The following is a 26,436-nucleotide window of genomic DNA, read 5'->3' as shown; positions in this document are numbered from 1 at the left end:
GGCCCAGGACGTAGACATTCTAGTGGTGATACATTCTATTTATTCTTGATTTTATTTCCTAGTCTCACATTTCTTTCAAGGTAAGTAACCACACATGACACATGTCAGAAGCAGTGGCTAGGGCAGAATCTGAGATATAGGTGAAGGGTAGATTAGAGAAGAGCTGAAATGAGTCTCAGTAGTGTCTCTGACTCCAACCTGTGAAAAGGCAGCATCATTACTTTTGGTGCCTATAGGTTCCACCGCCATCTGTGAGTGTCTCCAAGAAAAAATCTTCCCTGCTGTCTCCAAGAAAAAAAAGCATGAATTCAGAGTGACACTGGACTGAAGATTAATTCAATTGTCAGTCATGGAATAAGTTTTTCCAAAGAGCAACCAGTAAATGACTCAAGAATAGCAAAGGGAAATGAGTAGCCTTTCCCCTCTTCTCTTTTTTTCTTATTTTTTTCCATTTTGTAAGAGGCCAATTTAGTGAAATGGGCCTTTGGTGGGATGCGTTTTAAATAAGACACTCTGTGGAAGACAAAACATGATGGGCAATGTGAATTGCTTTTTGTGTTTTGAGTTTTTGGTGCCCACATTTGCCTGCCTGCAGTTCACTACTTGAGAGAGAGGAATCGAATGGAAAATGCTGTAGGCACTACAGAGGGCCCATTATCTCAAAATAATTCTTCCCTTTTAGAAAATCACCGCAGCAAGGCTGGGGGCAGAGAACAGATGTGGCTCCTAGTCAAGAGCTCTTAGAACCCAAACCAGAAATTCAACTTTGGGAATAGCTAGCATGCAGGACCAGAGGCCATCCTTGGCAGGGTTTTACTGAGCCATAGTGGCTAGCCCCTAGAAATGCAAATACTGTTGTTTGCAGCACAAAAGCACTGATTTTTCCTTCAACAGAGCCTGAACTATTAAAATAGCATGTCTTGTGTGTAGTTGCCGCACATTCTTTCCATTTTTTTTCTTGTGTGAGTCAGAGTGCAGATTCTCGACAAGACCGAAAAGAAAGAAAGCCATCTAATTTACATGGGCACAGAGTTTCCACATCTGGATGGAGTTAAGAGTGAGCGGGAATTACTTGAAGCATTTAAATATAAGCATGCAACACTTCTTTTTCTTGACCATATGAGGTATTCCCATATAATTCCATGAAAGAAAAGCCTAAAAGGCTACTTCTTATTGAAAAAAGAATTGTTGCTTGTGTGATTCAGCTATGACAAGAATTGACTCAGATTTACAGAAACTTACCCAATCTTGGAGACTGATAATAAGTGACACAAGACCACCACCCATCAGATGCCCAGATTTACACATTACTCTGGACACATGCTGAAACCCACTGTGCTTGGGTCGAGCTGCTGGTAGAATCTGAGATCTGTCCCTCTTGGAACTTCTAAACCCGAGAGTGAACTGCAGATGCAATGAACAACTGATGGAAATTATCAGTTGTATCGGGCCCTGCTGGAGGGGTCTTGTACATATTAATGTAGGCACTGATGTCATGTATTTATTTATTCATTTATTTATTTATTTATTTATTTATTCTTTTGAGGAGTCACACCTGGTTATGCACAGGAGTTACTCCTGGCTTTGTACTCAGGAATTACTCCTGGCGGTGCTCAGGGGACCATATGGAATGCTAGGAATCAAACCTGGGTGGGCCATGTGCAAGGCAAATGCCCTACCCGCTGTGCTATCACTCCAGTCCCAAGACTGACATGTTTTAAGTTCAAATAAAACATGGAAAAAAGAATATAAATAGCAGGTACTCAAGCACCAGCAAAGAGACTATAAATAGTTGGGATAGGCTCTGGCTAGTCAGGGTTTAAGATAAAGGATGCCTTCTGATGTTGGGGGTTCATCAATATCTAATTGCTAGCATATTAAGGAAGAACTATATGGATTTTACATTCAAGTAGATGGCAACATTGACATGTGGATGGTGGCAGTCACGTTAAAGACCTTGGTGAGGAAACACAGATAAATGTAGCAGCTTATATTTTCAGAGGGCTAATGAGGCAGAAAAATAAATAGCATTTTATGGACGTATTCTCAAAACAACTCACAAAGTGGTAAGATAATACTCAGCTCTATGGATCTGCTGAATCCCACTTTCTCTGAGTTATTTTTCTGTCGGATGACATCTGATAGATTTGGAGGCATCTGGTCTTGAATTCTGCCTCCATTTCTACATGTCCCCTATGGTCTTCTGGGAGGCAGTTCACTGCACTAACAGCCTTTTGAAACAGTGTAGTAATGGTACTGTGGACTCTATTAGAATGTATTTTAGGGAGGGTATCTGTTTCACTTAGGAAAGATCCTTGATGCACTCTTAGTGATAAAAGTGAGACTCAGAAGGAGACAAGGATTAGCAGAGTAGAAGGAAAATTAAAAGAGAACAAAGCTGCTGTACAGCCTATTTAATTTGGAGTTGCTGTTATTGTTGGGATAGAAATCTTGCCTTCCCCACTCTTTTAGTCAGCAAGGTCAACCTTTACAAATGCAAATTAATGGAGGGAATGAAATTTGAAAGATCTAGAAACTAATTTGGTTTGATACAATAATAGTTGAGAGATACTGGATTAGCTGAGGAAACAGAAATTGAAGATAGAGGTAAGAGAAAGGCTATCAGTTGATTACTGATGTTGCTGGTAGGAGAGATGACTCCCGCTAAAAGAAGTAGGCTGCCCTGAGTGGTTTCTGTGAAGCAGATAAAAAGTATATGACAGTCTTGAGAATAGAGTCTACTCTTCCTTCTCTATCTACTTCCCCCTGCCCTCCTCCCTCCCTCCTCACCTGCCCTACCCCAGAAATGTTTAGAGTGCTATAGAACTGAGGAGATTCTACTCTGAGCACCTGCACAGTACAAACTCTATGGTTCATTGGCTCCACACAGCAATTACCAAACAACACCTGAATCTCACTTATTCTGCCTGGTATGGGAAATGATCTTTGCCACCTAATTTCTCAGGGACCTATGGAACTCAGGCTGGAGTTGGGAATTGCTCTTTGCAGGAAAGGAAAGTCGGTCCTAAATTCTACCCAGGCTTTCCAGGTCCATTGCTTTCCCTTGCAGAAAAGAACTTCAGGAGAGGAAGAGTGAAACAAGATAAGTTTGTTTGGGAAATGAGGGGAGGGAATGAGAGAGGAATAAATGTTCAAGTGAGAAAACAGGCTTCTCCAGAATAAAAAAGCCAAATATACATCCCAAGTAGAGCTACAAATGCACCCTAAAGTTAGAACACAGCTCTGGCAGGGATGTGGGCAAATACTTCATAAGGTAAGAAAGTACATGCTGCAGCCAGAGATGTGGGCAAATGTGCATTTTCTCTGCCAAGTTAGTTTATATACAATTTTCCCAAACTGTCCCCCAAAGTCTGTTGCTAGGTTAGTTGCCAAGGGGGAGAACTTGGAGCTACTGATGGTCCTCTTCTGATAATTTTAGCACGGCCTTTGTTCTAGTCAGGAGCCTTTTCTCCCAGAGATCAGGGTGCTTTGGGCCTGGAATTCAGCATCTTAAAGTCTTTTCAGATGGATCATATGTCTCAAAGGCCTTTAAGCCTTTGACTTTATGCCTCTGGACTGGTTTAGGTTCCAGGCTACTTTTTTTCCCATCATATATCAGCAGGCCCTGCTCTCTGCCTGAAATGTTAATATCTGTATAAACCTCTGGGCAGTGGCCAGGGAGAGGACCCTATGCTCTCTCCCTCGCCACCCACGTTCGGGGGGCCGGGCTGCTCACCCACCTAGGGTGGTCGGGGTCATGGGGCAGTCGAAGGACAAAATGAGGGCCAAGTCATTTGATCAGATGCTGTTTATTCCATTCTCCCCATGCGCCTACCCCAGTCTCTCTGAGTCTTCCAATCAAGTCTCACACTCCCCTCATTCAGTCTTCTCCTGTTTTTCCCGCTTATCTCTCCATGCTCCATCTCACAGTCTGGGCTCTCTCTCCACATACCTGCTCCTGTATTCTTCTACGTTATTCTCCCTCTGTCCCCCCCTTGCTAGTCTCTCCAAAGTCCATCTTGCCACCCTGCTCTCTCTCACTCTCTCCCCCTCTCCCTCTCTTGTCTCTCTCTTTTTTTTTGACTTTTTAAAAGTTTTACTGAATCACCATGAGATAGTTACAAGCTTTCATGTTTGGGTTACAATCACACAATGATCAAACATCCATCCCTCCACCAGTGCACATTCCCCACCACCAATATCCCCAGTATAACCCCCCATTTCCCACCCTCCCCCTGCCTCCATGGTGGACAATATTCCCCATACTCTCTCTCTACTTTGGGGCATTATGGTTTGCTATACAGACCCTGAGAGGTTACCGTGTTTGATCCTTTATCCACTTACTGTACACATGTCCCATCCCAACTGATTCCTCCAGCCATCTTTTTCTTAGTGATCCCTTCTCTATCCCAGCTGCCTTCTCCCCTTTACTCACGAGGCAGGCTTCAAGCTATGGAGCAATCTATCTGTCCTGTGTATCTACTGTCCTTAGGTGTCAGCCTCATATTATGTTGTTTTATACTCCACAAATGAGTGCAGTCCTTCTATGTCTGCCCCTCTCTTTCTGACTCATTTCACTTAGCATGACACTTTCCATGTCTATTCATTTATAAGCAAAGTTCATGACTTCATCTCTCTTGACAGCTGTGAGTATTCCATTGTGTAGATGTACCAAAGTTTCTTTAACCAGTCATCTATTCTAGGGCACTTGGGTTGGTTCCAGATTTTTGCTATTGTGAACAGTGCGGCAATGAATATATAGGTACAGATGTCATTTCTACTGTGCTTTTTTGTATCCTGAGGATATATTCCCAGAAATGGTACTGCGGGGTCATATGGAAGCTCAATTTCTAGTTTTGAAAAACTGTCCAAATTGTTTTCCAGAAAGACTGGACTAGTGGTCATTCCCACCAACAGTGAAAGAGTGTCCCTTTTCCCCCACATCCACACCAGCACTGGTTGCTTTTGTTCTTTTGAATTTGTGCCAGTCTCTGTAGTGTGAGATGATATCTCATTGTTATTTTGATTTGCATCTCCCTGATGGCTAGTGATGTGGAGAATTTTTTCATTTGCCTTTTGGCCATTTGTATTTTTTTTTTTTGAGAAAACTTCTGCTCATTTCTTCTCCCCATTTTTGATGGGATTGGAGGTTTTTCTCTTGTAAAATTCTACTAGTGTCTTGTATATCCTGAATATTAATCCCTTATCAGATGGGTAATGGGTAAATATTCTTTCCCATTCTGTGGGCTCTTTCTGTTTTGGTCACTGTTTCTTTTGAAGTGCAGAAGCTTCTTAGTTTGATGTAGTCCCATTTGTTTATGTTTGCTTCCACTTGCATGGTCAGTGCTGTTTCATCCTTAAAGATGTTTTTAGCTCCAATGTCTTGGAGAGTTCTGCCTACATTTTCCTCTATGTACCTTATGGATTCATGTCTGATATTGAGGTCTTTAATCCACTTTGAGCTGAATTTTGTGCCTGGCATTAGAGAGGACAGAGTTCATTTTTTTGCAGGTAGCTCTCCAGTATTCCCAGCACCACTTGTTGAAGAGGCTTTCCTTGTTCCACTTCACATTTCTTGCTCCTTTGTCAAAGATTAAGTGGTCAAATATTTGGGGGTCTGTGCCAGATTATTCAACTCTGTTCCATTGATCTTCAGGTCTGTTTCTAGCCCTGCAGGTCTGTTTCTAGTCCAGTACCATGCTGTCTTAATTACTACTGCTTTGTAGTACAGATTGAAGTTGGGAAGGGTGATGCCACCCATCTTCTTTTTCCCAAGGATTGTTTTAGCTATTAATGGGGGTCTATTGTTCCATATGAATTTCAGGAGTGTTTTGTCTATTTCTTTGAAAAGTATCATGGGTATCCTGATAGGGACCACATTGAATTTGTATAGTGCTTTGGGCAGTATTGCCATTTTGATAATATTAATCCTCCCTATCCATGAGCAGGGGTGTGTCTCCATTTCCTAGTGTCCTCTTTTATTTCTTGAAATAGTGTTTTGTAATTTTCCGTGTATAGATCCTTCACCTCCTTGGTTAAGCTGATTCCGAGGTACTTGATTTTCTGAAGTACTATTGTGAACAGGATTGTTTTTTTAATGTCTATATCCTCTCTTTCGTTATTTGTATATAAGAAAACCATGGACTTTTGGGTGTTGATTTTGTAGCCTGCCACTTTGCTAAACTGACCTATTGTTTCTAGAATCTTTTCTGTAGAATCTTTAGGGTTTTCTAAGTATTGTATTATATTGTCTGCAAATAGTGGTAGTTTGACCTCTTCCTTTCCTATCTGTATTCCCTTGATACCTTTCTCTTGCCTAACTGCAATGGCCAGGACTTCCAGTACTATATTGAATAGGAGTGGCAAAAGTGGGCAACTTTGTCTTGTGCCCAATCTTAGAGGGAAGGCTTTTAGTTTTTCCCCATTGAGAATGATACTTGCCGTGGACTTGTGGTAGATGGCTTTGACTATATTGAGGAAGTTCCTTCAATGCCTGTTTTGCTGAGAATAAACGGGTGCTGGATCTTGTCAAATGCTTTCTTTGCATCTATTGATAATGTGATCATGTGGTTTTTATCTTTTCTTTTGTTGATATGATGGATTACGTTGATCAGTTTCCGAATGTTTAAACCATTCTTGCATCCCAGGGATGAATCCTACTTGGTCATGGTGTATGATCTTTTTGATGAGTCATTGGATTCTATTTGCTAATAGTTTGTTGAGGATCTTTGCGTCTGTATTCATCAGGGATATCGACCTGTAATTCTCTTTCTTTGTGGTATCTCTGTCTGCTTTTGGTATTAGGGTGATATTTGCTTCATAGAAACTGTTCCAAAGTGTTTTTGATATTTCAATTTTGTGAAAAAGCTTAAAGAGGATTGGCAGTGAGTCCTCTTTAAAGATTTGGAAGAATTCACTAGTGAATCCATCTGGGTCAGGACTTTTGTGCTTGGGGAGGCTTTTTATTACTGTTTCAATTTCCTTGATGGTGATGGGTCTGTTCAGGTATTTCAGGTCTTCTTGGTTTAGCCTTGGGAGGCTATAGGAATCTAGGGATTTATCCATTTTCTCGATGTTTTTGTGTTCCATGGCATAAAGCTTCTCAAGTACTCCCTGAGGATCCTCTGAATTTCTGTAGTTTCTGTTGTAATGACCCCTTTTTCATTTCTGATTTAGTTTATTAGGGTTTTCTCTCTCCCTTTCTTTGTGAGTTTTTGCTAGAGGCTTATCGATCTTGTTAATTTTCTCAAAGAACCAGCTCTTGGTTTCATTGATCTTTCAGATTGTTTTTTGGGTTTCCATCTCATTAATCTCTGCTCTGAGTTTTGTTATTTCCTTCCTCCTGTTTAGATTGGGCTCCTTTAGTTGGTTCTTCTCCAAGTTCTTAAGCTGTGAGGTTAGGTTACTTATGTGGGCTCACTCCTTCTTCCTGAGGAATGCTTGTAGAGCTATAAACTTTCCTCTTAAGACAGTTTTTTCTGTGTCCCATAAGTTTTGGTAACTCGTGTCCTCATTTTTGTTCCTTTCCAGGAATCTTTTGATTTCCTTTCTAAGCCATTCGTTGTCCAATAGTGATTTGTTTAATTTCCAGGTGTTTGATTTAGTTTTATGTTTGTGTGTGTAATTTACTTCTAATTTCAGTGCATTATGGTCTGAGAAGATTGTTGATACAATCTATCTTCTTAATTTTATGGAGGTATGTTTTGTGGCTCAGCGTATGGTCAGTCTTGGAGAATGTTCCATGCACATTTGAGAAGAATGTGTACTTAGCTTTTTGAGGATAAAGTGTCCTGTAGATAGCTACTAAGTCCCTTTCTTACATTTTTTCCCTCAGAAGAAATATGTCCTTGCTAAGCTTGAGTCTGTTTGATCTATCAAGAGGTGATAAAGTGGTGTTGAAGTCTCCCACTAGTACTGTGCTGCTATCGATGTCTTTCTCCAAGTCTATGAGTAGTTGTTTTGAGTACTTTGCTGGTCCCTCATTAGGTGCATATATATTTACTATTGTAAGTTTTTCCTGTTGTACAGATCCCTTAATCAATAAGAAATGGCCTTCACTGTCTCTTGTGACCTTCTTCACTCTGAAATTGATGTGGTCTGATACTAGGATAACTACCCCAGCTTTTTTTATGGGAGTTGTTTGCCTGTAGGATTGTTTTCCAGCCTTTGATTCTGAGCCTGTGTTTGCTTTGACTATTGAGATGTATTTCTTGGAGGCAGCAGAATCTTGGGTTCAATTTTCTAATCCATCCTGCCACTCTGTGTCTTTTAATTGGTGCGTTTAGCCCATTGACATTGAGAGAGATTGTTATGGGGTTTTGTCCCATTTTTCTGTTGAAATTTGATGTATTTGAGGGGCCTATTTTTTCTTGAAGTAGCCCATTTAGTTGCTCTTGTAACCATGGTTTTGAGTCTATGAAGTTACTGAGCTGTTGTTTGTCTGTGAAACTGTTCTGCTATGAATGAGAGTATCGCTGGGTAAACTATTTTTGATGAGTCATTTATTTCATTGAGTTTTTATCACTATATCCCACCACTGTTTTTGGGCCATGAGGGTTTCATGAGATCAATCAGCTGTGAATCTTAAGGATGCTCCTTTATAGGAAATTTCTTTCTTTGACCTTACTACTTTCAGAATTTTGTCTCTATCTAAGGTTTTGGTCATTTTGATCAGGATGTGTCTTGGGGTATTTTTATTCAGATTTCTTTTAGCTAGTACCCTTCAGGCCTCCTGAATGTGGTCGCATGTTTTCTTCAGCTCTGGGAATGTCATAGCAATGGTGTCTTTGACAGTTTCTTCCTCATCAGGGTTTCCTTCCTATCCCTCTGGGACTCCAATAATTCTTATGTTACTCCTCTTGGCTTCATCACAATCTTCTCTTGCCATCTGTTCCCGAATTGTGAGTCTCTTTTCCATTTTCTGCTCTTTTCTGGAAAGTCTCTGAACTTCATCTTCAAGCTCACTGATTCTGTCCTCAGCAGCTGTTACTCTGCTGCTGAGGCCTTCCACTGAGTTTTTCAATTTGCCTACCAGGTTTTTCAGGTCTGACATTTCCATTTGTAATTTTATTTGTGTTTTCCTCATTTCTACCTTCAAATCCTCTTGTCTTTTATTGGCATTGCTTTCCATTGTTTCTTTTAGCTCCCTAAGCATACTCAGTAGCTGACTTCTAAATTCTTTGTCAGAGAGGTTGTCTAGCATTTCATTACTGTTGGTGTCTTCTGGGATAGCCTCTTCAATAAGTAAGCTGTGTTGCTTTACCATTGTGACCTGTGTGGTATAGACCTTCATGCTCACTGTTACTATTCTACTTAAGATGCAGAATTAATTGAGATGGGCTTAATAAATTATTGGCTAATGTGTTTCTGGTGGTTAAACTAACCTAGTGAAAGTTCCATCTCAGAGGGTAACTTATGGTTCCCTGGCCTCAGCACTGTAGTCTGATGTAGGGGGGAGATAACATGGCCGCAGCTCCAGGAAGGGGCCCTGCTGCCAGGCGGGTACCTGAATGAGTGAGCAGAGGGTGCCAGAATGGCTCAGCTTTGGGTTTGCGTGGTGTGACTCAATTCCCGTCGTCCGCAGACCAAGGATGAAAACTAACCGTTCTCAGGGGATCTAGTTAGATGCACAGCCTGGGAAGGGGCCCTGACGCCGGGCGGGTACCTGGATGAGTCTCTCTTGTCTCTCTTATGACTCTCTTGTAGGTCATGCTGCACCCAGTATGGTAGCAAATCAATATATGAAAGCCCTTGCTGAGGGCCCACCAGATTCAAAGGAAACACTACCTAGGAGGTATTCCAAAATCCTACCTGACTGCCTCCAGCAAAATACCTTTTAAGGGGTTTTTCTCCTTTCCTCAGTCCAAAAACTCAATCAACATCTTAATACTAGTTCTTAATACTTAATAGACAGTTCTGGGAACATCTTGCCACAGACTCAGACTACAGTACTCAGGCCAGGTTAATCATTCCTAGAGCTAGCAGGGTCCAAATCTAATTATTACTTTTTAGGTCATGACAGCATCTGTCCATGACCAAACTCTTACCTTATAGTTAAGCATTATGGCTCTTTGGCCAGGTCCATCTCAATTCCAGGGTAGCACATAGCTAACCGCTTGCCCTGGTTCCATCCTGTCTCTCCTCAGCACCCTGCCTTTGGGGATACTAGGGGGTAAGGGAAGCTGGGGCTTAGGTCAAGAGAACAGATGCCCAGGAGAAAAATATCACTGGAGCCATGTTATAAAAGCATAGCATATACTGTCTTCTTGTGTCCATACAAAAGTACATTGCTCTGAATGAACTATGCAAAGGAATTAAGGAGAAGAGAAAAACAATATTTACAAGTCAACAGAGCACAAAGAAAGAAGTTACAAATAAACACAGAGGAATGGGAGCACTGTGATGGGAGCAACCCAATAAACGGAAACTACCTGAGGCTATGCAGAAAGGACAAAACAGTGTTATCCTACAGATATCCATTGTTTTTCTTTGCTGTCACAGAAGAATTAGCTGAATTTGAGTTGGGAGTGTTGTCATCTAGAAGTTATATCTCCAAGCTTTTTTAAAATGTTCTTGTATGAAAGTGTCATTAGAAAAATGCTGTAGAAATTAAATGTATTGTTGATCTCTAGACAGAATGAGATTTAGGGGTTCTGCTTTTCCCACTGCAGTCTGCTGTTGACCAGAAGCCTTACTGATCACACAAATTTTTTTTTGCACAAGTAGAATTCATCTATGATTATCCCTACATTTTCAGAAGACAAAATAAAAGGATGTAATTTTGACAACCATTATAATTTTTTGAATTGTCCTTTTAAAAAAATTTAACTGAATCACAGTGAGATGTACAGTTACAAAGTTTTTTATGATTGGGTTTCAGTCACATAATGTTCCCAAACCTGTCCCTTCACCAGTCCCACCACCATGTCCCCAGTTCCCTGCCCCCCTCATCTCCCCTCCACCTCCTGCCTGCGTCTATGGCAGGGACTTTTCTTCTCTCTCTCTCTCTCTTCTTCTCCTTCTCTGTTTCTCTTTCTCTTTCTCTCTGTATCTATCTGTCTGTCTCTCTGTCTGTCTGTCTGTCTGTCTCTTTCTCTCTCTTCCACTCTCTCTCTTTCCTTCTTTTTGGGCCTTAGAGTTTGCAATACAGATACTGAGAGGTTATCAAGTATATACCTTTATCTACTTTAAACATTCAGTTCCTGTTCAAAATGATCATTTCTAACTATTATTGTCATACTGGTCCCTTCTCTATTCTAACTGCTCTTTTCCCCCAAGACTATCTTCCAACTATTGATCAGTCATTTTGGCCCCTGTTTCCCTGACCTTGGATATTAGTTTCATTATATATATGTATATATTTGTGGGATTAAAATATATATAATATATTATATATATTTTTATATCCCACTAATGAATGCAGTCATTCTATACCTGTCCCTCTCCTCTGACCTTTTCCATCACTCAGCATGATCTCCATCACTCCATCACTCTCTGTGTCTATCCAATTATAAGCAAATTTCATGACTTCATTTTTTCTAATGACTTCATAGTATTCCATTGTGTAAATGGATTATAGTTTCTTTATCCAGTTGTCTGTTTTTGAGAGTTCAGGTTATTTCAGGATTCTGGCTATTGTAAATAGTGTGGCTATGAACATAGAAGTGCAGGTGACGTTTATGCTGTGTGTTTTTGGTTCTGCAGATGTGGTATTACTGGGAATATGGGAGCTCAATTTCTAGTTTTTTTGAAGGATGTCCATATAGTTTTCCCGAAAAGACTGGACCAGTCAGAAGGACAAAGGAGAGTCTCCCTGCATCTATACCACCATTGGTTGCTCTTGTTCTTTTGGATACGTGCCACTCTTTGTGGTGTGAGATGATATCTCATTGTTGTTTTGATTTGCAAATCCCTGAGAATTAGTGATGTAGAGCATTTTTCATATGCCTACATAAAATTAATTTATACAGCTGGAGCAATAGCACAACGGGTAGGGCGTTCGCCTTACAAGCGGCCAACATGGCCTACCCGAGTTCGATTCCTCCGCCCCTCTCGGAGAGCCCGGCAAGCTACCGAGAGTATTCGATATGCCAGACACAGTAACAACAAAGTCTCCAATGGAGACGTTACTGGGCCCGCTCGAGCAAATCGACGATCAACGGGAGGGCCTTTACCTTTACCTTTACCTTGTGTGTATCAGTATCTTAAGTTTGCATCATTTTCATTGCATCATCTATACATGGACCAGCATGGTTTAAACCTGTGTTATTCAAGAGTCAACTATATTACTTTTATTTTGTGCTTTTAAACAAAATGAATATGCACTTCCTAACATTTCCATTATTTGGTGGGCTAATAAATTGCGATAGCACAGCGGTAGGGCGTTCGCCTTACAAGCGGCCAACATGGCCGACCCGAGTTCGATTCCTCCGCCCCTCTCGGAGAGCCCTGCAAACTACTGAGAGTATTCGATATGCCAAACACAGTAACAACAAAGTCTCCAATGGAGACGTTACTGGGCCCACTCGAGCAAATCGACGATCAACGGGAGGGCCTTTACCTTTACCTTTACCTTAATAAATTGCAGAAAAGCTGAACAGCCTATGGATGTAAATATGCCTTATATTAAGGATCAGAGATATGCCCTGGACTCCAGTGTTTGAAATATAAATATTCAAGCTATATATATGAGAGAAAAAAAGTTTTGATGCAAAACACTGTTGCAAAATACTAGTACTTCATTGAACTTAAAGAAGAAAAGCAGAGTCAAGCAACATATGACAGAGTTCTAAGACACTATTGATAATGATTTATTCTTATTTCAGAGATTAAGAGTAAACATATCTTAAAATTATTGAGATAAAATAAATGTCTTAGTTAAATCACTGTGCTTTGGTTTTAATCATGACAGCTGCTTTGCTACATTCTACATAACACAGTTTGTTATCAAAAGTGGGGTGCTTTCCATAACAAGACCCCAAATTAGTGAGTTGGTTATTGAGTGACAGGAGGTAAAGAAAAATATTGTGAACTTAAAATCTTTTTTAAGTTGGTCATTCTTTTTTTAATTTTAGTTTTATTATAATTTTATAAAGTAGTTCACAATATTTGATTACATTTAATATTTGAACAGCAATCCTACCACCACTACATTTTTCCACCACCATATTTAGATGTTTTCATTCAGAACCCTAAACCCTGCCCCAAAGAAGAAACAAAATAATTTTTTTTATAGTTTGTTATGAAAAACTGCTGAAAATGCTCCTAAAAATTTTTCCTTAGAGGAGAGTGTGTGAAGGTTGTTGTATTTTGCCTAGAAGCCAATAATCTATAAGAGATTACTATAAAAGATTACTAATATGTTGTTAAGGGTTGAATCTTGTGTGCTTATATGTTGTGCATATATATATATATCTGTAAAAATATATTTCAGCTAAGATTGGTTGACTTCTACTTTAATTTGCATCAAATGTGGTGTGCTACTCTTGGAGTATGAGTGGTGTGAGGTATTAAATGTCTATGCGAGCCAGGGATAACTTTACTCATGGGTGAGGTTCAACTGGAGCATGTGATGAGCGGCTGTGAGCATAGGCGCAGGTTGAGTTCTGGAGGTTTTTGACTGTGGGGCTGAGTCTCGTGGGGCAGGGAGGGGCCTCACCCGCCCCCCTCCAAGGCACCTAGGAAATCTGGTAATTCATGTAATGCTGTGAATATGGGGGGTGGGGGGAATTATCTAATTATCTCTAATAAAGACTCGGAAGACAAAAATCCAAAACCTTGAATTTAATTGGTTGGGAAAATTCACAATGTTTATGTGCTCTGGGAATCTTTTGCTACTTTTATTTTGATGACCTCAGGCTAATTATAAAAGGTGACTCATTTTTTTAAAATTTTTTTTTGTTTCTTTCTTTTTCTTTTTTTACAGTTGTAGATTTACAATTTTTTGTGCTTGGGTTTCGATTATACAATGATCAGATACCCATCCCTCCACCAGTGCCCATTTTCCACCACCATGGATAATATCCCCCCACCCCCATCCCCCCATCCCCCCTGCCTCTGTGGCAGGGCAATCCCCTGTGTTCTCTCTCTCCTTTTGGGTGTTGTGGTCTGCAAAAGAGGCACTGAGTGGCAAACATGTTCAGTCCATAGTCTACTTTCGACATGCATCTCCCCTCCTGGGAGGATCCTCCAAACACCCTTTATTTGGTGCTCCCTTCTCTATCTGAACTGCCCTTTCCTCTAGGATACCCGGCTGGCCTCTAAGTTATGGAGTAATCCTCCTGGTGCTGATCTCAGCTATTCTTGGGTATTAATCTCATACTTTGTTACTTTATATCCCCCAGATGAATGCAATCTTTCTATGTCTATCCCTCTCTTTCTGACTCATTTCGCTTAGCATGATACTTTCCATGTAGTACCACTTGTATGTAAATTTCATGACTTCATCTTTTCTAACAGCCAGATAGTTCTCCATTGTGTAGATGTACCAAAGTTTCTTTAACCAGTCATCTGTTGTTGGGCATTCAGGTTTCTTCCAGTTTCTGGCTATTGTAAAGAGTGCTGCAATGAACAAACAAGTGCAGATGTCACTTCGACTATACATTTTTGCCTCTCTGGGATATATTCCCAGGAGTGGTATTGCTGGGTCAAATGGGAGCTCAATTTCTAATTTTTTGAGAATCGTCCATACTGTTTTCCAGAAGGGCTGAACCAGTGGACATTCCCACCAACAGTGAAGGAGAGTGTCCCTTTCTCGCCACATCCACGCCAGCATCGGTTGCTTTTGCTCTTTTGAATGTGGGCCAGGTGACTCATTTTTTTAAAGGGACAGATTTATTTTATTTTATTTATTTATATTTGCTTTTTGTGTCACACCCGGCGATACACAGGGGTTACTTCTGGCTCTGCACTCAGGAATCACTCCTGGCTGTGCTCAGTGGACCATATGGGATGCTGGGAATCAAACCTGGGTCGGCCGCATGCAAGGCAAATGCCCTATCCACTGTGCTATCGCTCCAGTCCAAACGGGGCAGCTTTAGCAAGCACTGATATTATATTGGCAAGACCTCCCCAATAAAAGCTCTGGACCAGGTATTGGGAGCTATATCAGAAGCAAAACTCAGATTAAGAGTATTTCCCCCTCATTCAGTATTGATTTAGATGATCCTAAGGAAGCTGCAGTGAGAGAAAAAGGAGTGAGGAGAGAGAGAGAGAAAATGAGATATATCTAAATATCTATCTATCTATCTATCTATCTATCTATCTATCTATCTATCACCTATATCTGGGTAGATATATGTGGGTAGAGCACAAAACAAGTTAAAATAAGATCAGTTAAAAGAAAAAAACAGTAAAAAACCCCACAAATGTTTGGTTAAACTCTTTGTTTACTATTACATATATGTGGAATCAGCTAAGCCAAATAGCCAGAAACCTATAATTCTTTTACCTTTAAGTTATCCTAATTCCTCAAATGTTCCCTAAGCAGAAAGTACATTACAAATGCTACATAGCTCCCAAGGAAAGCCTATTCTCCAACACTCATTTCAGATGTGACAAGTGAGAATAACAGAGAAGGAGGAACTCAGCAGGAAAAGGCAGGATCAAATCAAAGAAATTTATTCATTCAGGAGAGGAGAACTTTGGTCATTACTACAGACAAGTGATGGCTGGTTTTCCCATCTTCCATCTTTTCAAAAGGGAGTATTAAATTGCATTTTATTTGTTCACTTGTTCCTTGTTTCTATTCTACCACCATACGAAAATGTGGTGTGTGTGTGTGAGAGAGAGAGAGAGAGAGAGAGAGAGAGAGAGAGAGAAAGAGAGGGGAGGGGAGAGGGAGAGACAGACAGTGTTTAAACAGACAGACAGACAGACAGACAGACAGTGTTTATACTTGCCAGAAAGGCTGCTTCTCACTCAGAGCACAGCCCTGGAGCAAGAGCAGCTACTAGAGGGTCACAGGAACACATTCCACAGGGATGGGGCAAGTATGTTTCCTTTGTGGGAAAATGATGCAAATGGGTATTTGAGTAGCTGAAGAGAGACTGCTGATTGTCCTCCCACATCTATTTTTTCCTTACTTTACTGATAGAATACCGGTAAAGGATTTTTGTTTGTTTATTCTGGAGCCACACTTACTCTTGGCTCTGTGTTCAGGGATCATTCCTGGCAGTGTTTGGAAGACCATATAAAATTCTGGGTATGAAACCCAGGTCGATTGTGTGCAAGGCAAGCACCCTACCTACTGTACTATCTCTAGGGCCCCAGAAAGAATTTTGTAGTTAGATCTTTGACAGTAAATTGAATTAAAGGACTTCAATTTCAAGTCTCTCTTCTAACTAGTTCTAGGTAATGAAGTGGGGTGTAACATGTGCCACTCCTGTACTGTACCTTTGTAACTAGATAACAAGGTTTGCCTGTCATTCCTCTCCTCCTGTCTGGAATGAAGATGGGGTAGGTTTGTTGAACTCAGGCATGCTCATTGAAAACTGAAGAATTTTCCTTATTCTGGTAGCTTTTGAACTGGTACTTAGGATAGAATAGACATTTCTTATTTGAACGGCTGCTGCTTTTAAATAGTAGCTTAGAAGACATCCTAACTAATATAAGTAATGACCCCAAACATGCCCAAACCATGAGTTCACAATATTTTAGGAAGGGATTCTGCATTAGGCATTCAAACAAAATCTAGCAGAATCTCAAGGGACAGATGACTAAGGAAGATAAGATCTAGATCTCCTGAGGCCCGTCCATTTCTCAGAACAGACCAGAAAATCTAGACAGGAAGTAGAAATAAAAATATTACTGAAGCAGGGTGAAGTTGGCCAAGAAGCAATATGAACTTCATTCTCTGTTCAAGATATGGATAGTTTTAAATGTAATATATTGCCAGTCCCTTTTTATTTCACTATGACATATAAACCAATACTTCTATCAGGGAGTCAAACAGAACTCAATACACATTTTTCTCCCGACTGAAAAATGTAATAGGTTTTTTGCTTTGTATTGTTTTGTTTGTTTGTTTTAGAGCCATACCTGGAAAAAAGTTTTGGAGGGACACACCCAGAGATGCTCAGTGCTTATTCCTGGCTATATGGTTGAATATCACTCCTCACTCCTGGCAGTATTTGGGGCACTGTATGGGGTGCCAAGGATCAAACCCATGTCAGCTGCCTGCAAGTCAAGTGTCCAACCTGCTTTGACCCTCAAATATAGTAGTTTTTTATATATATATATAAAAGAGCAAAGATTATTTTATTTCTAAATTTTTCAGTCATTAAACTAAACTAAGGAATGTTCTGTTACAGATTTCTTCAGAGATCTCATACAAAACAACAATGGACATTTCTTGGATTCTCAGAGTAATCTTTCTATGTAAATCACCCAGATGTTCTAATCACAAGGAAATATAACTTTCCTGTGCCTGGGATGTGACTCAGTAGTGGAGCACATGCCTCTCATGTGGCAGGCTCTGAGTTTGATCCTCAGCATTTCTAAGAGAGAAAAAAATGGTAGTCAGAGAGATAGTTCAAAAGCAGAATGCTCATAAAGCATTCTTTGCGTGTGGAGCTCCCTAGTACTGCATGTTTTCCTGAGCACCTTTGGCAGCAACCCTTTGGCACAGAGCCAGGAGCAGCTTCAGAGCACTGCTGAGTGTGGACCAAACAAACAAATAAAAGTAACTTTCTTTACTGACTCCAGTTAGGCTCTGTCAGAAGCTTTGATACGGGCAGTTCAAGCAGATGAACTGGGCATTTAAGGGCATTAAATAGATACCAATTCAATGACTTACTTCCCCCATCGTATTCATAGAAACATAAATTATTTATATTCCAATGATCATTGACCTGCTTGTTCTTTATTTACTTATTTATTTATTTTAGAATTAAGGAAAGCAGACGTGACTTAACCATTGAGGGCACCAGAAGGATAGAAATATAGACTCCTGATAACTAGCCCACTCTTCTGATTCCTTGCTCTTTTTGAAACCAGAACCCAGGAATTTATAAAACTTCACAACAAGGAAATAAATATATCAAAAAATGAACAAAAACCCAAGCACTGCTGTGTGGTGATACTGGTGACCCTTTACATAGCACTGGTCTCAGCACTGCTGGAGGTAACCCCAGTGAAAAATGGGAGGAGCTGAATACACCCCCACCAAAGTAGACTGACACATGACAAATGAAAAAATGTTCATTATTACTTACTATCAGGGAAATGTAAATCAAAATAACAATGGCAAACCTCATACCCATGATAATGACCTACATGTGGAAACAGTCAGAATCAGTAAGTGGGGGGTGCAGAAATAGAAACTTCCATATACTGCTAGTGGGAAGATAAATTGGTTCAACTTCTGTGGAAAACAGTATAAAGATTTCTCAAACACAAAAAATGATCTACCCCGTGATTCAGCAATTTTACTCTTTGGCATCTGTCCTAAGAATACAGAAACAAGATTAAAGAAGACACACATGGGGATAGAGCAACAGTGGAGCAGGCAGGGTGCTTACCTTATACACAGTTTTCTTAGGTTCGATCCCTGACACTCCATATGGTACCCCGGATTGACCAGGAGTGATCCCTGAGCTCACAGCTAGAATAAGCACTGATTATCACTAGGTCACTAGGTGTGTCCTCCATACCGAAATCAAGAACAAACAACAACAAAAGACATATACACACCTATGATCTTGGCAGCATTATTTACAATAGCCGATATATGGAAACAACCTTCGTGTCTAATGACAGATAAATGAATTTTTAAAATGTGGTACATAAGTAGGATAGCACTTATCCATAGAAATGAAATCTTGCCTTTTGTGACAATGTGGATAGAGTTAGAGGTTGTCATAAAGTGAAATAAATTATAATGATAAATATTGAATGATAATAATGTTTGTGGAAGGAGTAGGGAGTGAGAGAAGTGTGGCAGAGGGAGAGAGAAAAGAAAGGAAAGGAGGATAGGAGGGAACACACGCAGAGAAGAGAGAGATTGAGAGAGAGAGAGAGAGAGAGAGAGAGAGAGAGAGAGAGAGAGAGATTCAAAAGAGAACATGGGCTTCTCCAGAGGGGAGAGAGCCCTGAATGGCTTTGGGGTTGGGGTTATATAGGGATTTTCTCTAGATGCCTTGGCCTGGAGTTTCCTGTATATATAAAAAATGTCATTAGGGTGCTGTCATAGGAGAAGAGCTTGGAACTTTTGGTGGTCTTCTTTCATGTTCCTATGACAGCTGTTTGTTCCTATCATAGCTTCTCTTCTTCTGAGGGGGTCCACCCTTTTCTGGTCTGGTGCTGGCACTACTTAGAGTTTTATTAGTCTCATTTCCTATGTCACAAAGGGTCAAACCATCATACATTTGGCTACTTTAGTGCTGGTGACAGAGTCACTTTTTTAAATCACATCTTGGTTTTATTACTGCCTAAGAATTCATTGCCAGCATCCCCACCCCCACCCCCATATGCCTGCATGCTTCAGTGTCACTCATATGTGGAATAAAGAGAAGAAAAGCAAGGAAAGACAAAACCAAATGTATACCACAGAACCAAGGATAGCAAAGAATTATGGGTGATTGGAGGTGGAAGGGTACCTGATCGTGTAGAGAGATAAAGGTAAATGGATAGAGATAGTTTGGTGTGTGTAACATATGCTGAAATATTTACCCCTCCTTATAGTTTTCACTCTTGAAGATCTATGGCTCTTTAACCACTGAATGAATATTAATAGAGCATATGCTTCAAGTGGGTGCTATTGTGAATCTTGAAGATATAGCAGAAACAGACGTAAACTGCCCTCCTGGAACTTACATATGAGTAAACATAATAGATAAACAGAATATTTAAAAAGCATTAGATGTAAATAGATAAAAGGATGGGGGGGATGGGGTAAGTCAGACTGGGTTGGTGATGTAATTTGGATTTGGGTTAATGGGGTGGGCCTCACTGAGAAGTCATTAATACTGTCAAGTCCTGAAGAAGTAAGAGATTGGACCATATGCATAGTTTGACAAGAAAGCACATTGTCAAGGTAATAATCGACTCAAATACATAGCTAGTTAGCAGACTTTGTTGTTTAACATTCTCCATAAATGTTTATGATTGTCTTAAAGGAACTTTCCTGCTTCATTTCCACCCTCCCTCCTTCCCTCCCTCCCTCCCTCCCTCCTTCCCTCCTTTCCTCCCTCCCTCCCCCCGCCCTCCCTCCTTCTCTTCCTCCCTTCCTCTTTATTTAAACAAATAATACCATCTTAAACAGCACTACTTAATATACAGTGGTTCTCATTCAAGACTTATTATTAGAATGCAACAGTGTTCCATGTGTTTTATACATTAAACTTATTTAAATATTGGTATTAATGTTCAGAGAGGTTTGGGTAGGCAAACCCACACTTTTAAGATATAATGTTATGAAGTGCTCACCAATCTATTGCTGATGGGTCATAGTCTACAATCTAGTCTTAGGAAGGGGCCACATCTTTGCTGGTCTTCTAAGAATTATGTCCACATTTGGTGACTGATTCTGAGTATGATCCCTGGGGTGAAAGTTGATCTTCCATAAACATCGAAGGGTTGCTGAAGGGAAAAATTTTTTTTAAATCTGTTTTCTTTAGAACAAAACATCCAAGTTACATGGGAATGAACCACATGATTTTTGTGAGTTGAAGTCAATTTGGCACCAACAGAAATAACCTTAGGAACAAAGTTTGTATACAGTATGTTCTTATGGAAACCACAGTTAGAACGTAGAGTAAACTGTTAAAGATAGACCCTTCTTTCTCTGAGTTGCATTAGCTGACTTTGGGTGGGAACAGCAAATTGTTTCGTTTATAAGCTTTGTACATCAAAAGCAAGATCTGCTTACACTTTAAAACCAAAAGGAGGAGAAAGACTTATTTTTAGCTATCTGAAATTTAAACCAAACCCAACATTGACATATGGATGTCTCAGACTGCACCATGTCAGAAAATTTCTCAGAGATGACATTAAACAATGTATTTTTGCAGCTGTGGAAAGTCAGTGAGGTTCTTCTCTTATAACTTGGTTTAATAGCTACTGGGCCATTGGGCTAAAGATATTGGATTTCTCAGAAATAGGTCAAGCTGCCTGGGATTGGAGTTGTTATGTAGAAATAAATTTAGTCCTTTGGGAATAAGAATACTACTGGTTCTAGGAGAAATAGTACTTGGTACATCAGATGGTCAATGAGATGACCAAAGAGTTCTACATTATGCTAAACTTGTAAGATGAAGATTTAATTTATGCATTTTATATATGTGTGTTAAAGATATATGCAACTCATTTTAGGTAAATTCAAAATGACATATTCATTTAAAAATCAGTAGCCTCAAATATGTATTATTCAACAATTTTGGTTAAGATAGTTTTACTTAGATATAAAATCAGTCAATAAATAAAGAGATAGACACCTATAGAGATATAATCATATCAACATATGGCTTATTTTTCCTCTACAAAAATGGATGGAAATCATTATTCTTTGAGAAGACTTTGTTCTTAATTTTATTTTTTGTAATATAATAGATACCACTTAGCATTTCTCATGCACTTAAATACCTTTGATACCATTACTATTGGTTGTATCAAGTATATGAATGTTCCATATTCTTCTCAAGTGATGTTCATTGTGTTAGTCTCCAAAGATTAACATGTACCAGCCCCTGGTATCTGTGACTATGTTGAGTTATATGACAAAAGGAACATGATGAATGGAACTAAGGTTACTCACTTTCAGATAAGGATGTTACATGCTTTCATAGCCCCGATGTAATCATATGGCCCCTTCATACTGCAAGAGGCAGACAAGAAGTGTATGCCACAGAAACGTGATATGGGAAGCACTGACCCTACTGGTCCTGACTTTGAAGTTGGAGAATGGGGGCCATGAAACCAAGAAATGCAGATGAATCTGCATTAGAATCTGGGAATGGCTTTCAACTCAGAACCAGCCATTTTAGTGCAATGAAATTGTGCAATAAACTATGGTGCCCTGTTGCATCATAGTTTCTCTAATAAAATAGTGCAATTAGCATCCTTAAAATTAAACCTTGATGTATATTTTTATGATTTCTTTGTGATAAGTTCACTTAAGGAGAAGTACTGGATCAGTGGTTCATCAAATGTTTGGACTTTTGATGTGCATTGTCATTTTAAAGAGCATAATTTTTTTGATTAGGAGTTAGTAATCAAAGGGATAAAGCAAAGTCATCATCCCTTTCTTTCAATTACTACTTCTAGTTTTTGGCTTCCATAGTATGTACAGTGTAATTCTGTTCTTTTAGCTAGCCACAGCAGCTATTTTCTGTGTACACTGAAATAATTAGTGGAATAATGGTCATCTCAAGAGCTGTTTGAGAAGAGCTTTATGATGACGCTTCTCCCTCAAATTAGGAATGTTAGGCAAAGTGCATCAGACCAAGCTTTGGAATCAAAATGGAATTTTCTTTGCTCTTCAGATACACTTATGCTGGTATCAGGGGAGGGTGGAGGGCGGGTCACATATCCATTACTGGACAAACAACTTGAAGTATGTTTATTTTATGGGGTTCTCTCCATATATGTTAGTCAGAGTTGGTAAGAGGCTAACTGCCTCTTTTATAAGCCTCAAGGGTAGCTATGCTCAAATACATTCAACCACAGAAGAACTCAGAATTGTTGACTGGGAGGTAGGTGATGTGGAAGAAAGATTCAGAAAAAAAAATCACTCCAGGTAACCAGATATACCTTAACTATGGTCCCAGTTCCAAGCCAGTACTTATTTTGCATATTTCAGGTGCCTTAAAGTTAGAACAACATCAGGTTTCAGATAACATAGTTAACATTTTGTTTTTTTATTCTTTTCTAGAGCTATAAACTGATCACATTCTTAAAAAGTTCAAAATTCTAAAGCGTGGAAATAAAGTTTTAGAACTACTCAGCTATATTTCCATCCAAAGTAATGAATGATAAATAATAAAGTATCCAGATTAAGAAATTTCCCTTTACAAAAAAAGGTTCATTTCAGTCTTCTTTTAAGTATTGAAAATATATAGAATTGCTAATATCACACATAATTTATAGAAATAAAAATAATATGCTGCATACAACTGAAGTGCACTTCTCTTTCTGTCTTTACCTCTGTTCTGTTTGTATCTCCATCATTCTTTCTTTATATGTGTGAGAGTTTAAGTTTCCATAATTACAATATAATTATAATATTGCTTTTGGCAAACCAGAAATTCATTCCTGACAAGTATCTTAATCAAGATCGATTTTTAAAATTGGGGTGCTAGTCAGAGGCCTTGAAAAATACTATTAATAAGTTCTGCTGTGGAAAGACAGCCTAAATTGAGAATTGACCACATTGTTTTTAAACCCTATATCCTTGACACTTTCTAGTTGTGTTACTTGTGGAGTGGGGGAGGAGTATTTTTTAAAACCCTTTACACCTCAATTTATTCTTATGTAAATGGAGATAATAATATTCACCTTGACAATATATAATAGATAATAATATACACTATATAGCACACTACTTAGTGCAGATTTGAAATTAAATAAAAAGATAGATGCTAATTTATATTACATTATTATTTATAACAAAATAATATTTCTAATACGTCACATGCTTTGAATGTAGGGCGCCTAATACTTTGGGTGCAAGCCATAATGGTTTGACTAGCATGATGACTATGATAGTTTGATCTTGTACATAGAAGGAAGAGAAGGAAAGGGAAGGATTATACATGAAGAGAAGGATTATAAAGGAAAAGTAAGGATTTACTTGACTTAACCTTCCTCACATTCATGCCAACTAACATATGAAGTTACTCAAATGGAATTAACTTTTTGGACCACTTGTTTTGTATTATCAATAACATCTAAACATATGAAACAATAAACAACAAAGTTTGGCTCTTTTCTCTTGACCCATTGTAAGTATGTGATATAGACCAATCAGTGCATTTTATCTTTCTTAAGACTAGTTTTGATTCCAGTATGGGAGTTTAATCTAAAATGTTTGAGAAAGAGACAATCCTGGATGGATCAGCTGGAAAGAAATGAAAGTCTGGAAGTGTTTGGAAGTTAAGAAGTTGTAAGTCTACAGCCAGTGTCAGTCATTTTACATTTTGAGAATCTTCAGTGTAATCCACACAGAGCATTTTTGCTCAGTGAGCACTCCTGATAGTGCTAAGGGCATCATGGTCTTTTTTAAATATAATATTGTTATTCAACCCTATTATTCATGATGGCAAGTTTATTTTGTGACAATATGGCTAAGACGTATACTCTCTCTACCTTAGAGCTCCAAAGCTCTAAGGTAGAGATATAGCTTTAGATATATAGCTCTGTCTTCTCTTTAACACATGGTAAATTTACCTCATTGTTTTCAGTGTTTTGGTTTTAATTTATCTTTAATATCTTATTAAAGATAAGATACTATCTAAAATGCTCAATGGATACATTTTTTGATTTTCCCAGAACCAAATCTTATGAATAAATCAAATAGATATATTTCAACACTATCCTAGATATTTTGAAATCTGTTTTGTGGTGAGGAGTTAGAAGTAAAAAAAATGCCATGCTTAAGTTGACAAAGAGACATAATGTTGACTAGATGGCTTCTCAATAAGTACTCAGTGAGCCCCAGGATCACTCCTTGTGATACTCAGTTAACTAGGGTGAACTGGTCAGTGCTGGGGTCTGGCAATCTGATGCTGATCCAGGCCCAGAAATTTTGGGGATCACCAGGCCCACTCCACTCCAGTTGTGATTTGATACCTGGTCTATGCCTGCAGCTCTGTAAGTTGTCTCTATGGCCTAAAGAGATGTAGTTTTAAACTAATTTTGTTTGGTTTTTCTTCTGGTGTTGGAGTCACAACAGGTGGTGCTCAGAGTGTACTCCTGGCTTTGTGTTTAGGGATCACTGTAGTGGTGCTTGGGAGACCATATGTGATACCAGATATCTAATCAGGATAGGCTGAATTCAAGCCAAATATCTTAACCCTGTACTACCTCAATTATCAAGAGATAATTTTTTAAATGAAGTATTAAATTCAAATCATTGGGCTACGAAAAGCAATGGGAATGTCTTTTTATAAGAAACTGCTACGCACATTAAGAAATATTGCCAAATTCCTCTCATGGTCTTGATTTTACAGCTCAGTCTTAACAAAAAAAAAGAGTTTTCTCATCAAGAAACAGTTAATATTTCCAGGAAGAAGGTCCCCAAACTCTTCTTTCCTGGAAAAATATTGCTCAAGTGTTCACTTCTAATATAATAATCCCAGAGAGTACAGAAATGGGAGATAAGGAAAGCCACGTTTTGAGGAATCCCAAAGTAAATAAATAAAATTAAATCCTCTGTTAAAATGGAGTAAGAACCGTTTTTCAGCTTGGTTAGCAAACACAAAGCCAAAAGGTTCAAGCAGACTTGAAACAAACCCATAACTTTTAAATAAACAATCAGAAAGTAGGGAGTTTTATAGGGGATCCTAAGAAATATGGATAAAAGAAAAAGCTGTTAGAAGGTCACTTCATGTATCTTAGAAGATTCAGAGTGGAATCTGCTAATATCAACTTTTAAAAATTTTTATTAGTGAGACAGCATGAGGTACAGTTGTAGACTTACAAATTTTTGTGCTTGCTAATCTCAACTTTTGGAAAAACATTTGGAGGGAATTGATTTTTGTAAGTGACATTTAATATAAGTGCATAGCCAAGTACTCAATCCTCGGTATTAAATTCAAGTAACACCTTCCCATTCCTCAAAAAACATGTATTTTACAGATGTCTTATTTGTATATATCTCAGCTTTCTTTGGGAGTCCAGAAAAAAAAGCAGCAGAAAAATGTTAAGTGACTCAGTCAAGGTCACAGCATGATAAAAGCACTTTGGAGCTGGAAAGGAACCTGAGACATCCCATCCAGTGCCACACGTCTGAGTTCACTCTTGGGTAAAGCACATTGCAGTTGTATGCATGTTTAAGTGATATATCAGTGCTAAATAGTAACACGTGTAATGCTTCCCACTTAGGATATGCTCTTGGCTAACTCTGCTGGAAAATATTACATAGAAATTTTTCCATGGCAAAAAAGAATTTTAGTGAAGTTTAAACACAACATCTCCCCTGCCCCCCAACAATATCTGAATCCCAGAATTTTCCCACCCCATATTTTTCAAGAATGGTGGTAGCTCCAAGTGAGTTCATTTTATAGGAGAAGTTATGTGTCAAGGCAGAATCCCCTTGCTCAGGTATGATTTCCAGGGAGAACCATCAAATTAACCAAAGAGAAACCACATCTAGTAATAAAATATTACAGAGCAAACAGTGAAAAAGAACAAAGTCTTTTTTTTTCTTATTATTACAAAAGCACACTCACGTTTCATAGCTGCCTAACGAGGGTGTCCCTGGGCTGGGACATGTGTAAGTAT

The sequence above is a fragment of the Sorex fumeus genome, unplaced genomic scaffold (assembly GCF_029834395.1).
Source record: "Sorex fumeus unplaced genomic scaffold, SorFum_2.1 ptg000043l, whole genome shotgun sequence".
NCBI lineage: Eukaryota > Metazoa > Chordata > Mammalia > Eulipotyphla > Soricidae > Sorex > Sorex fumeus.
Note: the sequence above shows the minus strand (reverse complement) of the source record.